Genomic DNA, 16585 nt, shown 5'->3' with positions numbered 1-16585 from the left:
ATTGATCTTTACATTGTCCTAACCTGGCGGTTTATATCACTAACCACATTCAAAACGGTTAACGCTAACCATTTTCGCTATTTCGTGAACGGTAACCATCGTGCATTTAAAGGTTGCAAAATAATGCCCGATTTTAGATCCTTCTTGAGATGCCCTTCCTTTAACAACCTATTAGAACTGGTAGACATGGGCCCTCTGAATCAGCGCCATTCACTTTGGCATTCGATCCCTCTTCAACTGACGTGTCAACTTCCTACTCGCTGAAAGACTTCAGTGGGATCCACTTCTGAAATGCCACCTGTGCCTGATAGGTCATCTCTTTGTCTTCAGTTTATATCATTCTATTTGTTGGGCCCACCACTTGGTCGCCAAGTTTGTTCTTTGATTTACGTGATTTGGAGGACACGTGTAATCTTTGGATTTGCGATCCCTACCTCCTTGATTGCTCGCTTGGAATGCCATGTCATTTCGCCACTTCGCGAAACTAACTCTCAAGCATCTTTGGGTTGCAAATCAATGCAAGCCGTTGATTATTCTCTGAACCACTCACTCTTTACTCGTTAGAAAACTTGCCAGCTTCTGGGACCCGCCATAACCTTTCGCTATTTCACAATAGTTAAAACATGTGTGCTTTGATCTCATGAAATAACGAGGGCCATTTGATCAGATAGAACATGATCGGTCTTTAATCTTCAGATGAAGCTTGGATGTTGGGCCCACCAAACCCTTTTGCTCTTTTGTAGAAGGGTAAAACTCGGTTATCTTTATCTTGCGAAACAACGTGGGGCGTCAGATCTCAGGGACTTGCACTGTTGTTGCTCTTTCTACTAACCACTTCACCCGGGCCCACCCTCTTTTTACCATTTCGCAACTTGTAAACCATGAGTATCTTTAGGTTGTGAATCAACACAGGCCATTGATCTCTTTCCAAACCGATTGCCCTTTAGCCAAGAAAGAAGTCCTCATCGCTGGGTCCGGCCAAACCTTTTCACTACTTCGTGATAGGTAACTTTCGGGCATGTTGAGTTCGCGAATCCACGCGGGCCATCCGATTGACTGAGAGTTGCGTGACAATTACAAGGCCCGACAGTCATTAGAAAAGGCAATTTAAAGGCAAATAAAAATTAAAATATTTAAAAGGACCGCCAAGGTACAAAAAAACGGGGGGAACACTTTGCATGACAAAAGGACCCATTACTTAAGTGAATAAAGTAACACAGAAATAGAATTATAAGGGTTTTTTCTCAGACATTTTGAAAGTGATTAAACCTAAACCCTAAACCCACTTTAGGACCCAAAGCAATAGAAGTCACAAGGCCATGCCAGACCCAAGAATTTCATAGACTTTGCCAATTATGGAAAAGAATACCCATTTTTTAAACAGTGATAACAGTAACCTCTGAACCTTTATCTCTTCCCTCAAAAATGAAACTTGCCATTTGAATTCCTTTCTCATATTGATTAGCTTAATAATATTTGTTCAGTGTTTTTTATCGTTAAAAGATTACCTTCCTTTTAGATAAATTAGTTAGATTCTTATTATGTTGAAGAACATTTAGTTAGTTTTCTCCTTCAACTGAAGTAGTTATGTTTTATTTTGAAATGGTCAATTTTTTTATCTTAATATAGATCACAATTTATTTTCTTTAAGTATAGAATTAATGGAATATTACATATGGTATCAGAGCAACCAAGTTAGATATTGAACCTCAGGCTTTCCACCTATAAACAAAACTATATACATATGCAGGCGCACCATGGTTGAGATAATATGCATGCGCACTATATACAAAACTATATTCGCAAGTAAATCTTTTATTCAAATCCACAATATGAAACATAGAGTTTTACTGGAAGAACACAAGTAACCTTATCTCCTTTAGATAATATCACAAGCAACTACCTACAGAAAGATGCAGTAATCCACAACATATACACAAAGGAAAGATGACTGATTATATTATGCATGTTCGCAAAATGGTACAATAGTAAGCCTGAGGCTATATTCTACTTCTTCTCTAATGATCCTTATTGTTACAAAAATTCCCTCATTTATATGAGAGTATACATTGTCACCAAGCATCGTGGCTTTTCAGCACATAACTATTAATTAGCACTTTTGTTAACAAACTAGAAGATAAACAAGTTTAGCATTCCTATGTGTTCAATGTACTTATCATCTTTATACATTAGAACATCATTGTTTTGTGTCCTCATGTCGCTTTCTGTTTGGAAATGATTGGATAGAATATTGTTAACACAAAGTGACAAATATTGTCCCGATCCAACTCTACTACTACTCGATTCTTCTCATCACTGAACTCTTGTTTCCACTGTTCCAACGATACTAACTCACCATTACTGTAAATAGAGGGCATCCTAGGGGTATTCCCATCATCCAGCCTCTGATGCTCTTTCCTTAATTGATTTTCCAATTCATCATGGGACTTCAAGTGAGCCTCGGCTTCAATTTTCTCACCTGGATTCATCAGACTATTGTCATTCATCAAGCCTTCCAACCGAGACCTGAGCCTTTCATGCTCTTTCACAGCTTTGACTGTTCCAGTGTATGTCTTCCAATAGATTTCTGCAACCTGCATCATACTTTTGAATCTATGGTCAATGACCTCGGTAACTAACTTATCCATCTTTTGTTGTTCCTTTTTTAGTTGCCGAGATGTCTTTTCGGCCCTGTTCCTCCAATACATAGCGCCTGTCAAGGCATCCATGACATCTCTATCAACATCGTATGTCATCCCTGTTTGACTGGTACCTGTATCAATCTGAAGCAATCTTGCTTGCAGCCTCTATTTTTCTTCATCGGTTTTCTCTTATAGGCTTTTGTATGTACAATTTTCTTGGACTAGAAACTCTATCTGATCTTGGTTCAGTTTAGCGACATCCAAATTTAGTTTGGCAGTTGTTCTAGGGTCAATCTTTCCAACCTTCTGCACCATCAAATGTCCAAAAGCTTCTTCTATATCAACCAATATAGGTATTTTATCTTTGGGATAGATAGCCCACTATAGAAGAGCCTTCTGATCTGGATCATATCCTGATCCTCTAAAGTGTTTATCAATCTCTTTTGGCATCATTTGCCTACTTGGGTCCTGTTTCTTGAGGAATCCATCAAACAACAAGGCAGAGTTCATGTCCCATCTAGAGTATAATAGCACACCAGATTCCTTAAGCAACTATCTTCCCTTCTCAAGTGTCATTTCTCTCATCACAAGATTCATCTCCTCTTGTAACTTTTGAAGCTTCTTCTCTTCTTCACTATTTCTCATGTTATTCCTAATTTGAGATCCTTTATGTTGATAGAGGAATGCGGTGAACTCCTTGGAAGCAATGAAGTCACTATCAGCAATGAAATCCTCATTCTCCAGGAATCTGATATCAGCCACTTCTCAGACATTCAGTTGTCCTATTGCCAAGTCTATCAGTGTATCCTCTGCTTAACTAGGGGGGTAATCCTCTTGAGGAGTGAATGGAACAATGCTAGATGTGGAAGCAGGAGACATATGAGCCAAAGGCTCTGTATTCCTAATAGTATCAATGTAATCCATAAAAACATGAGGCGAGACTCCCTCAAGTATTTCCAATTCATGCTCCACAAGTTTGTTGGCCAACTCCAAGGGGTCTTCAATCTTTTGTAGCACGTTCTCATCCATTTTCCTTCTATAAAGCTTCCATTTATAAGCCTGCATTGCTTTCTCAAACTTTATTCGCTTCACTTTGGCCTCTTCTCTGCCAATGTTCTTAATGAGGTCATCCGGTAGGTAAGATTTATGCTCTCCAGCCTTCAGCTTTTGTGATGACTGGGCTATCCTTATGTATCCTTCAGGATCAAAATTGGGCCTTGGATCCCCCATAGCCATGCCATAATAATCCAATTTTATCTGCAGTAGGCCATAACTCTTTGCACTTTTCACAATAAAATCTGAAAATACCAACAACCCAAGTACAATTGATTTTTTTCCATGGCTTGTTAGATGTTCTATACTCACTATTGACAGTTGCCTCACAATTTCCAGACAAGCCACTCTATTAGGGACTGTAAGTGGTAGTAAGTATGGTCTCCCTTTGAACCCGTATACCCTAACTTGTGTGCAGTCTGAAAAACAATACCAATCTCCCCAATTGTGTTCAATTGAGGTATCTTCAGCGAAATCTTTTGGTCTTAGGAATCTTTGAACCTCTGGTGCAAGGGCATGATCGCACGTGCATCCCAACAGTCTATATAATGGCTTGACAAAGAACTCCTCAAAATGCCAATATTGATTATTCACATACCTCTGGTCCCATGAAGAAACCCATAGTTGCACTAGTTTTCTCATTCCAGCATTGTCATATGTCCTGACACATAACTCTTTTGGCCATAACCCTTTATCTTGGCCCACATACAATAGCATATGCATAAAAGTAAGGAATAATGCTTGAAATGAACATTGATGACACCCCCCTTTAACTTTTCTGAACCATGATTCAAAACCAACCAAATAAGTAGAAAAATCAAAGAAGCGGGGGTCCTTACACTGCAAATCAGCACAAATGACCATGGCTGCAATATCCATCAAAAGGATGGACTTTTATCCCTAGCACTTGGGCAACATAGTAATAGGTATACTTGAAATATGGATGGAAAGAGTTGACATCATAGGGAGCTTTGTCATTCTAACCTAGTGGCACTAAGGACCCTGCATTCCTAGGTCTATGTATAGGGAGTCTCCACGTTTTGTAAATGTGCTCTAGGTTAAAATATTCACTTGTTAACTTCTTGAGGTCAATCAATTCTTCAAATCCCCAATCCAACTCAAACATGGTGTCAATAACCTCCTTTGTGATTGCAAGAATTGGCTCACCCATGTAGTTATATATGGTCCTAGTTTTAGGGTCATAATTGTTTGCCAATGCCTTCATGAGCTCCACATTCATGAATACATTAGCCACAACTAACCTTCCTAAGTTCAATTGCCATAAATTGTTGATAGGTTGAGGGGAAACTCTTCTGTTGTACCCATACATGAATAATTCATACTCTCTCAACTCTGTCCATATGTCTCCAAGATCCTCAAACCGGTCCTCCAGGCCTTCCTCATCAGCTCTAATCTTCTTGGACCTCAAACTATATGATGGGCACTGGTCAATCAGGCCCTAGGCCAAAGAACGTTGTTCCCTTTTCTATCTTTTAGGTTTTTCTTCTGCAGCGATGGGTTCTTTTCCCTTTTTGGTCTTATTAGTTTTAGATGATGATTCCATTTGAATTTTAAAAAAGAGGTCTGTGTGCAAACAACTTACTTGGAATTACTAAGCTTTATCTGTGAATTTGCCCAATTCCTGCTTTCAGTTTGTCACCTGTGAATTCCTTAATGATGTGTCCTTTGATGGTTGATCCACTACTTATGGCATATTTAATCAGTTAGTAATGGAGCTTTGGACAACGGTCACTCGGGCACACATTTGAATTTAATGGCGATGTGACCTTCCCTGGGATTTGTTTATGATTTTCATGGCAATCAATAATTATTTCGATGAGGATATGTCTTTCGATCATTTGTTTCTTTAGTCCATCGATCTCTTTGTTTCTATTGACAATACTTTTATTTTGAATATTACTTCGATCAAGTATTTTTTCCCTTCATTGAAATACTGTATTCGGTCAGTATGGTTGTCTCCTCATCAAAATATATCTGATATCCATCGGGTCTTATGTCGAAGAAACCTTGGGCTTCAGTGTCCTCCTTTATTTTTCCATCGAAATACTTCTTTCATCGATATCACTATGCCCCGTCGATGAATGAGTCTATTATCTCACCGAAGCTTTTCTTTATTTTCCCTTATCGTTCTTCACCGATAAAGTTACATCAGCAAAACCATGCATATCAAGAGCATGCCTTTTAGCCTCCTTGAAACCTATATCCTCATTGATATCTTTTATTGATGTAGCTTCCTTTTGTCTGATCGATATTATTCTTTCGATGAAAATGCTCCTTTCGGTGGGTCCTTTTATGTTGCACCGATAGTATTATTTCCTCGAGAACTTTTCCCATCGATGAAGACCCTCTCTGCTTTCTTCAATATCTTTTGTTGATGAAGTTTAACCTCCTGGAAACCTATATCCTCATCGATATCTTTTATTGATGTAGCTTCTTTTTGTCTGATCAATATTATTCTTTCGATGAAAATGCTCCTTTCGGTGGGTCCTTTTTATGTTGCATCGATAGTATTATTTCCTCGAGAACTTTTCCCATTGATGAACACCCTCTCTGCTTTCTTCAATATCTTTTGTCAATGAAGTTATTATCTTTGGTGAGTCCTTTCAACATTTCCTTCCTTCGATGGCTCTTTTATATCGATGATAATTATTTTTTTTTAATAAAAATGATCATTGTCGGAATTACAACGAATACCAAGCTTTCGACCGACGACTTCTTTGACCGTCGGTAGAGTCCATTGGATTGTCGAATTTCTGACGGGCATGGCATCGTCAACCAATCTGACACCGAGTTTTTGGTGGTGGATTTTGTTGACACTCTGACGAAAATTCATCAAAAATCTGACAAACGACCATTGGAAATTAGCTCCGAATGTACTAGTGTATACTTTTTATGTTGAGAAAACTGATATCCGATTTAAAAATTGAATATCCAATTTGAAAAAGTATGACATCACAATAGTGACATAACAATAGTGACATCATGAATCGGATATTCGATTTGGTTTGGTATTACCAAACCAAATTCAAATTTTGGCCGACCCAAACAAAAAGTCAAAGCGGATTTTGGCATGTTTGGAAAGGTTTAAAACACATTTTTTCCTCCATTGCCACTTTTTGGCCCCCCATGATCTTGCACATACCCTCTAAGGAGACTAAAGACCAGAAGAAAACGGAAGAAAATCTTGTTGTATCTTTGAAGAACAAATTTCAAGAATGTGGTAGGTTGGTTCATGAGAATGATATGTTGAGAACTGATTTAGTACTGTAGTCACACAAATCTGTCCAGCTTAATTAAATAAATATTCGCTATTTATTTGATTAAGAATCCACTAGCCATCAATTAATTAAATTAATATTTAATTAATTCATCCCCAAACATTCTTCTGTTAATTAAATAAATTATTCAATTTATTTTAATTAATTCATTAAATCAAATTCAAATCAATTAAATAAATAAAATCTATTTATTTAATTAAATCCCCTTTTCCTATTTTAAATAAATTAAATAAAACATTTATTTAAATCATTATCCCCCCCCAACTTGCATTTTCCTACAAATGCAACTTGCACACATTTATTGAAATAAATGAATTTTTATTTTTAATAAAATCCTATTTTCCCTCACCCACCAAATCCACTTGCAAATCTAATCCCTTTCTAGATTCTTCTAATCCCTTCCTAATTAGCCTAATCCATCCCCTAATTATTGTCACATTCCTAAGCAAAGTGGAGTCACTTCTCAAAGACTCCAAAGTCTTTGAAAAGCATTTAATGCTTTGTGTGTTCAACAAATTAACCCCCAAAGTCTTCCAAGACCACTAATGGCTCTTACATGACCATTTATGGCTCTTACATAACCATTTATGGTTATTTCAAACTTGTCCCCCCAAACATTTATTGTTTTGACCATATTCCTCCATTTCACATTTGCACAAGAGTTTATCCATTGGATAAAAGCTTTATTCTTTGAATAAAGATTCTATTTATTTAACCAACCTTGACTCTAAAATCCCAAGGTCATATCAGGCATTTAATGCTTATTCCCTCCCCTCTCAACCTATCTCACATTGACACTTGTCATCCTGGGATTGGGTTGAAAGCCCTCACATGGATTTGAATTCATTCAATCCTGACCCTTGTTGAGATTGCTCAATCTCAACCATCCATTGCTCCATTTTTCTTATAAATAGAGCCCATTTCTTCATAATCCAGATCCTGAAAACTTATATGCATCTAAGCTATAGACATTTTAGAGAGCATTTTTAAGCATAATCATCTAATATCTTGTTATTTTGGTTAAAACATATCATTTTAGCATCAATAGCATAGCATTAGCTTCTCATTTCATATTCAAAGTTCAATATTACAATCTCAATCCTCCATAAGCATCCATAGTGCAAAAAACTGCTGAGAGCTACACTATTTGGGAACTTGGAGAGCAGAGGAACAAGGGAGAAAGAAACCAAAACCATGCTAAGAGGCATTTAGAGATGCCTCATTATCTTTGCTTCTTTAGTTAGATATATTAGCATGTTTTTAGTATCTCTCTTGATATGCTTTTTTAGATTAGTTTTTGATTGACTAACACTAACAATCTAACAGTTTTGTGTCTTTTTGTGTTGTTGATCATTCACTAACCTTGTGCCATTTAGGAGGGCATCATTTGGTGAACCCGACGTGAATCGAACACGCAACCTTCTGATTTTTTTGTTACCTAACATGTTTGCTTGTTGAAAATGTCACACAGGTTGCACTTTAGCGCTATTGAACACGTTCTAGCGCTACCGACAGTTTCTATTTTAGCGCTATAGTCACTACAATAGCGCTATTGCTAAACTTTCAGTGCTTTTGCACCTGTTTTAGCGCTTTAGTCGTTCTTCTAGTGCTATTGGAAACTTCTAGCGCTTTTGCCTCTCTGTCTCACACCTTCTTTCAGCGCTTCTGTGTGAAATAGCACTTCTATTTAAACGCAGACTAGCGCTATTCCAATAGAATGTTGTAAAACTCACCTTGTAACCGAAAAACATGGAAATTATTAGGCTTGTGGAAGCCCCCCTTGAACAACGATTTTACTAACATGTTTTTGTTTGTGCAGATTAAAAACTCATCACTAAAATCACAAATTTTCCTTTGGTGCTCTTAAAACACTTTAAAACAAACATTTACTTCCGTTGCTAGTTAGGATTCATCTTTATATTGGTGCTTAAAATCAACACACAAAGTTTCTTTTCTTGCATCAAACTAAAAAATTTACAAAGCCACACTTCAAATTTTGGTGCAAATTAAAAACTTACAATCCACTTGTTCCAATTCTTGCAAGCGATTTACTTCAAACAAAACGTGCTTTTCATTAAGTTGACAAGGATTTTTGAATTCTAGATTACAAAACACATTGCCTTTGAAGTTAAAACAAACACCATGGCTGTTGGAGCAACATCTCCAAATAGTTAGATCACATTTGCAAATGATGGATTAAAAAGAACAAGTGAATTTCGTGTTTGGCATGCTTGTGCACAAAAGTCAGTCGAGTGGTCCTACTTCTAACACACACTATCCTCTCCCTTGGCTCTCGTGGTCCTAGGTGCAAGAGAAAAGTGTTAGTAACGCTCAAAATTTTTATCTTTTTAAGAGAGGCTTGCCAAGAGACACATCACTCTTGGGAACGACCTCGCGCGATAAATCCTTCGAGCCGCTATAGAAATCAGGCGAGAGCGAAAGCTGTAGCCTTGGGTATAGCTGTTCCTACAGTGTAACTGGCCGAAAGGACAAATGGGCCCCACCACCAGTTACAAGGCTCTTAAGTGAGTCACTGTAGAATGAACTTATGTCCAAAAACATCGAATATGACTAAACACCTTTAAGTAGTAGCCCACCCGTTCTATTGATTGAGAATATTTGAGATATAATTTAGTGCAAGAGCATAGATGGTTTTGCTCCCAAGATACTTACCATACATATTTCCTTGAGTAGAAACATAGCTTTTTGAAAAGTCACTTGTGGCTTGATAAAAGTGGTGACTCCCCCATCATAGGGATCATCTATTTGTTATGCTCGCGCAAGACTTAGTATATCACATCCTTACCTGCCAAGGTGGGATTCATAAGGTATGTAGTACCAAAGTCGAAAAAATATCAAGATGTGGGCTAAATTTATCACAACTGGCCATTTGACCTTAGGGATAAAAAGTGTTTGAAGTGTGTTCATTTTAAAGACCAAGTGCACATTGAGCCGACTTCAGGCTTTGGAAATACACCTTAAAATACATCTAAAGGAAGGGTCATATACAAGTCCAAGGATTGGGTTGATCTAGACCCATACTCATTTGTGCCTTTGAGGCTACAATCTTGTGTTTGTGTGCTTGCTTTGTTTTCTTGTCAAAGAAAAGTCAGAAAAATCACTTCCCAAAAACAAAGTATTCATCCAACCAAACATCTGTCAAAACAAACATCAAAAACAAAGTGCAAACAACAAAGTCAAAAACTTTATGACCATTCTTCACATCTTGCGAAAGAAGAAGTGTCATCAGAATATCAACTTAAAAAGAAGACCATTGAGGTCAAAGGCTTTGATCAAAAAGAGGAAATTCTTCTATATCAATTGACAAATCTTTGTCTCCCATAGAATCTTTCTAAATCGCATGCGTCTCTACCTTCAAGGCAAAACAAACAAATTTGATTCCGAATCATTGAACCACAGAGCTTTTATGCAATATAGAGCTCTGAGTTATCACAAAAATCAAGCAGGAAAGATTAATCCCAATTTCTTCCCAAACGTCTGCATCACCTACAACACAGCTCAAGAAATACCTCCAACACCTGGAAGAGAAGAGGTAGAGTTTGTCCCATTTGTAACACAAAGTTTTTATTGAAGTTGAAAACATTTTCATCCATCATCTTACTCATACATAATCACTTCATCATCAATCCATCCCAACTCTCAAAACATTAAGAGGTTCTTGTCCCAAGTTCTCTTTTAGATATTGCTTGAAATCAAACACATCACATCACTTTTAGATTGTTTCTACATCTAGGATAAGCTCATCCTAAGAGACACATCTACGCAGGTTAAAACTAGTTCATGAGTGAATCCTCTCATTACTAGGTAGTTAAATCTGTAACACATCTCAGATTTCTCTACACTTTATCACATCAAAACTTATCAAACAAGCAAGCAATTCAAAGAAGGAATTTCGGTTACATCTACCTTAAAAGTGCTAGAGATCTACATACCACATAATTCACCAACCATCAATCTCTCATTTCAACACAAACTCATCATCATTTTCATGCAATTTCAACAAAGACTCATAAACAAAATGGCCCAAACCAGATCACAGTTATGGCAACGAGAAATAGAAATAGAAGAAGAAGAAGAGGAAAATATCAATGAATTCCAAGAAGCACTTGGAGGAAATGGAAATGATGAAAACCCAAGTACTCCTACTCCTGCAACAATAGAAAGGGCTCAGCATAACCCTCTCTTTAACAGATTGTTTGACAAAATACTCAGGAGCAATGCAGATGCTCACTTCTTAAAACTCGCTCAAGAAGGAGCCAAACTCCCCTCAGACTTTGATCTTGCCCAATTAAGACAAGCATCAGAAAGACAAAGTCGCCATGAGGAGGAAAGGGGTAGAGATCCCATCAGATATAACATCCCTCAAGGTAACCCACCACCTCCTCCTCCAAATGAAATGGAGATGTTGTGGCAACAAGTCGAGAATCTCGCCCAACAACTTCATAGTGGTGTCAAGATTAACCAATTTTCACTCAATGACATCTGTCCTTATCCTTTTGATAGGAATATTTATATGCCACCCTTTCCACGCGGATTCGAAACACCCAAATTTGAAAAATATAGAGGAAAGGGAGATCCTCGTGATCATGTCAGAGAATTTCATTTCGCTTGTCTTGAAGTAGCATATGAAGACACCTACCTAATGCGGCTTTTTCCCCAAAGCTTGGGAGGAACAACCACATCATGGTTTTCCCGACTACCAGGTGGCATTAGAACATTTGAGGAACTCATCCAAAAGTTCCTAGCTCATTACTCTCATAACATTGAACGCGACATCACCATGGCTGATCTGTGCAACACCAAACAAAAACCAGGTGAACAATTCTTAGTATTCCTCCAACGATGGCGTCAAATGTCTAGCAGATGTTCTCTTCAGTTACCTGAACAAGAACTAGTGGAAATATTCATTTCCAACTTAAACGAAGAAATGGAATTTCACCTGGATGTCAAAGACACAGACTCTTTTAATGATATGATCACCAAGGGTTTAAAATGTGAGCGGGCACTCATCAAGAAAGGACTCATCAAAATCTTTAACGAACCAAAAGATGGTCCTTGCCCACGCTTCAACAGCGATAAACCAAATTTCTGGAATAAAAACAAGAATATTGTCAATGATGGGGTTGTGGATGCCAGGACTATCCAAAATGCACAACCTGTGGTTCGGTTTGCAGGACAAAATCCTCCACCTCAAAACAACACAAATGTTCCTTCTAATCAAGGTCGCATCACGTCTCATGATGAACCTAGACCTCGTCAGCAAAAATAGAAACGCACATACACTCCCTTAGGGGAACCCATTGAAACAGTGTTGCGACAACTCCTCTCTCAAAATTTGGTCACTCTACCTAAGCTATCAAACTATGAGCCTCAAGTCAAACCGGCATGGTGGAGAGATATTGAACATTGTGAATTCCATCAAGGAAGAGGGCACAAGACAAGTAATTGTCACTGATTAAAAGATCTTATTCAGGATCTTATTGACCGAGGAGAAATTGAAATTGAAGGACATAACCCAAAAACAACCAATAATGATCATTTGATGTTCAAAAATCCACTTCCCTCACAAGATCAAAGAGATCCTTCCACTTCCAGGCGAGGCACTGATACCACTGATTATACACAGGCTGCGTATAATTACATTGTAAATCATCTGTATGATGCCAATGAACAAGTTGCAACTATAACCTTCAAAAATCCCAACTCAAATTGCAATGTTGTTATGCGTCGCGGCAAATTTACCATCAAGGCAGCTCCACAAGGCACCACCTCCATCCCAAAGCAGTACAATCTTATGGAACAATTAGACAAAACCCCTGCGCTTATATCCATTTTAGAGCTTTTGCGCCTATCACCCTCTCATAAAACTATCTTGGATCAAGCACTCCAAGAGGTGTCAGTCCCTGCAAATCTGAATACAGACCAATTTCAAGTCATGGTTGGAAGTCTCAAGTCATCACTTTGTCTCACTTTTTCCGAAAGTGACAACTCTTCCTTCCAACAACCACATAACACCTCACTCCACATTGAAGGATTTATTAACCAGCATAGGATCAAGCGAGTCTTGATTGATAATGGAGCAGGTCTAAATATTTGTACACTGCAGTTGGTCACAGCATTGGGATATGCGGTAGAATCAGTGGATCCTCGTCAGAAGATCACAATCAAAGCCTATGATGATGCGGAGCATTCATCCAAAGGAGCTATGCTACTACCAATCCGAGTGGGCCCCGTGGTAAAGCAAATCATTTGTCAGATTCTGGACCTTCCTCTACCATATAATCTATTGTTAGGAAGACCTTGGATACATGCCATGCAAGCCGTTCCATCTACCTACCATCAATGTATCAAGTTCCCACATAATGGTGTAGAGATCACAATCCTCAGTGATGCAAATCCCTTTGCATACTGTCATAATATCAGCCATCAACCAGAGATTATTGTTCCTAATAATAGAGAAGCCATCTCCTCCACCTCATATATAAGTCCTGCCTCTCTTGCCAGTTCAAACACCACTATGCCCAAGCAAGAAAAGCTTAAGATGAAGGTAGCAGAGGAAGGTCCTGGGGAATACAACTTGAGTCAACTCTTTTGTGTGGGACAAATGCCCACTTCTCCTAGAACACATGGTAAACCACAGCAAGTACTCCAGCAACCACTAATCACACTAGCATGTGCTTTGATGCCTTTCGTTCTTGGAAATAGTCAAGAAGAGGAGACACAAGATGAGGACCTCGCAGAATGGATCTACAAAGATCCCATCACCACTGATATACCGCGAGTCACACTTCCTACAGATTAGTATGGCAAAGGTCTCCTCATTATGCACTAAATGGGGTATGATGGTCAGAGTGCTTTAGGATATTGCAAACAAGGACGACATGAACCCCTGTTGCCGGAATTAAAGCCCAAGGGTAATACAGGCTTAGGCTTTGAAAAAGAGGTCTTTCCTAAACTCAAATTCAAAGGAAAACCTAGCAAACCATTTTGTCCACCTACGGCAAAGTGGACACCTTTCATAATCAAAGCACCCTCAAGCACCATCCCAATTGCCCCATCGAGGCTCAAAACCCCAACACAACTATCACCAATGCCACTCATCCCACCAAATGAACTCATAATCCCATCAACCACACCATCAGCAGCAGCAACTATATCAGAACCCACAGCAACATCTATGGCACCAGCAATTCCTGCAGAAACCACTGAGTCAATATTACCGATACTCCCTATACCAGATTCCTTGATCCCCATCAATCGCCCTGCAGCACTGATCATTACAAAGGTACATCAACCAATCACACCTACAGTATTTAACTCCAAGGACATCCCAGCATGGTATAGTAATCGGATGCTGGAAAGTGATTTAGAGACTGACTCACATGAATGGGAATTTGATTCCGTACAACTTAACACTTCAGATGAGGACGACACGTCACCACCTCCACCACGCAAAGATATCCCTGTTTACGGAGAAGCACAGATAGAGACCACTTGGGTTCCTGAGCTGGAAACATCTTCCACAGACCCTACATCTCATCCTATGCCTGATTCTGACAGGGAGAGTACCATTAACGACCTTCACCATAATGTCTTAACCCTCACTGATACATCTAGCGCACTTAACCTAATCGATGAAGTAATGCCCATTATCCACCCTGAACTCATCGAATGGAACCAACCAAATCCCCCATGTCTTGACTTCTTCCAAAACGATGAGGCCATCATTGACTTTTTGGAATTAAGGGATAACCTACCAAGTGGGGATCACAAAGCTAGATTCACCATTGAACTTAATAGCACAACATACTTCGGGGTGGATGCCAAACCTTTCAGCTGCAAAAATATAACATTAAAACATGGATCCTCTAGTGAAAACCACATTGTGGCACTGTTCGATCCGAAAAAAGTAAAAAGAAAGAGCGTATCCAACGGTGAAAACCTCTCTGAGGTGCCTGAGGATGAAGGGTTTGACATTCTCCCTGATAGTACACAACAGGAACGATCAACAATTCTCATCGAGGAAACCAAAGAATACAATGTGGGGACTCCTAAAAATCCTCATCTCATACATCTAGCATCTCTTCTCACTCTAGAGGAACAACCTAAGTTTATAGAGTTCTTCCAGAAATGACAGATCAACTTTGCATGGTCATATGCAGACATGCCTGGGCTTGATCCTGATTTAGTCATGCATCACCTCACCATAGCAGAAGGAGCCAAACCTGTCAAGCAGAAGCTTCGCAAGATGCATCCTCAAATTGCAGTGCTAGTTAAAACAGAACTCAAGAAACTCCTAGATGTTGGTTTTATTCGACCCATTGATTATGCAGAGTGGATCTCCAATATTGTGCCTGTTGGCAAACCAAAAGGGGGCATCCGCATTTGTACTGACTTCAGAGATCTAAATAAGGCATGTCCTAAGGATGACTTCCCCCTACCAAATATCGACATCATAGTGGATCTGACAGCAGGACATGCCATGCTTTCACTCATGGATGGCTTTTCAGCATACAATCAAATAAAGATCGCACCAGAGGACCAACATAAGACAGCCTTCACATGTCCATGGGGCACATATTGCTGGAATGTAATGCCTTTCGGTCTCAAGAATGCAGGAGCAACCTATCAAAGGGCAATGACCACCATCTTCCATGACATGATGCATACCATGATGGAAGATTATGTGGATGACTTACTAGCAAAATCACTCACCAGAGAAGGACATCTCCACATCTTAGATAAAATCTTTGATAGACTGGAACAATATCATGTTCGACTCAACCCAAAGAAATGTGTCTTTGGAGTAACCTCCGGGAAGCTTCTAGGATACATTGTCTCAAGCAAAGGCATTGAAGTTGATCCAGCAAAGGTTAAGGCAATCATGGACATGCCACCTCCAAAGAATATCAGCCAGCTAAGGACACTACAAGGACGGCTCCAATCTATCCGCAGATTCATCGCACAATTGGCTGATAAGTGTCACCCATTTACACATCTGCTACACAAGAACATCCGCTTTCAATGGGATGCCCGATGCCAGCAAACATTTCAGACGCTTAAAGACTATCTCATGAATCCACCATTGCTAATGCCACCAGATCCAAGTAGACCGTTGTTACTTTATATCTCAGCAACAAGTACAACATTGGGTGTACTACTAGCACAACATAATGCAGAAGGCAAAGAGTGTACTGTATACTACATCTCTCGCACACTGGTGGGCTATGAACTCAATTACACACCTATTGAGCGAGCTTGCCTAGCAGTAATCCTAGCAGCTACTAAATTGTGGCACTATCTATTGACACACAAGGTACAACTCATTGCAAAGATTGATCCACTCAAGTATTTACTCAGCAAAGCAGCATTGACAGGTCGCTTGGCCAAATGGGTGATGATTATAAGTGAATTTGACATTGAATATGTAGACCGAAAGGCTATCAAAGGCCAAGTTATTGCAGATCAGTTGGCCGATGCACCCCTCACAGACGATCATCCTCTTATTTCCAATTTTCCAGATGAAGAGATATTCATGATCATAGCAGCACATCCATGGAAACTATATTT

This window comes from Cryptomeria japonica, chromosome 3 (assembly GCF_030272615.1).
Source record: "Cryptomeria japonica chromosome 3, Sugi_1.0, whole genome shotgun sequence".
Lineage (NCBI taxonomy): Eukaryota > Viridiplantae > Streptophyta > Pinopsida > Cupressales > Cupressaceae > Cryptomeria > Cryptomeria japonica.
Note: the sequence above shows the minus strand (reverse complement) of the source record.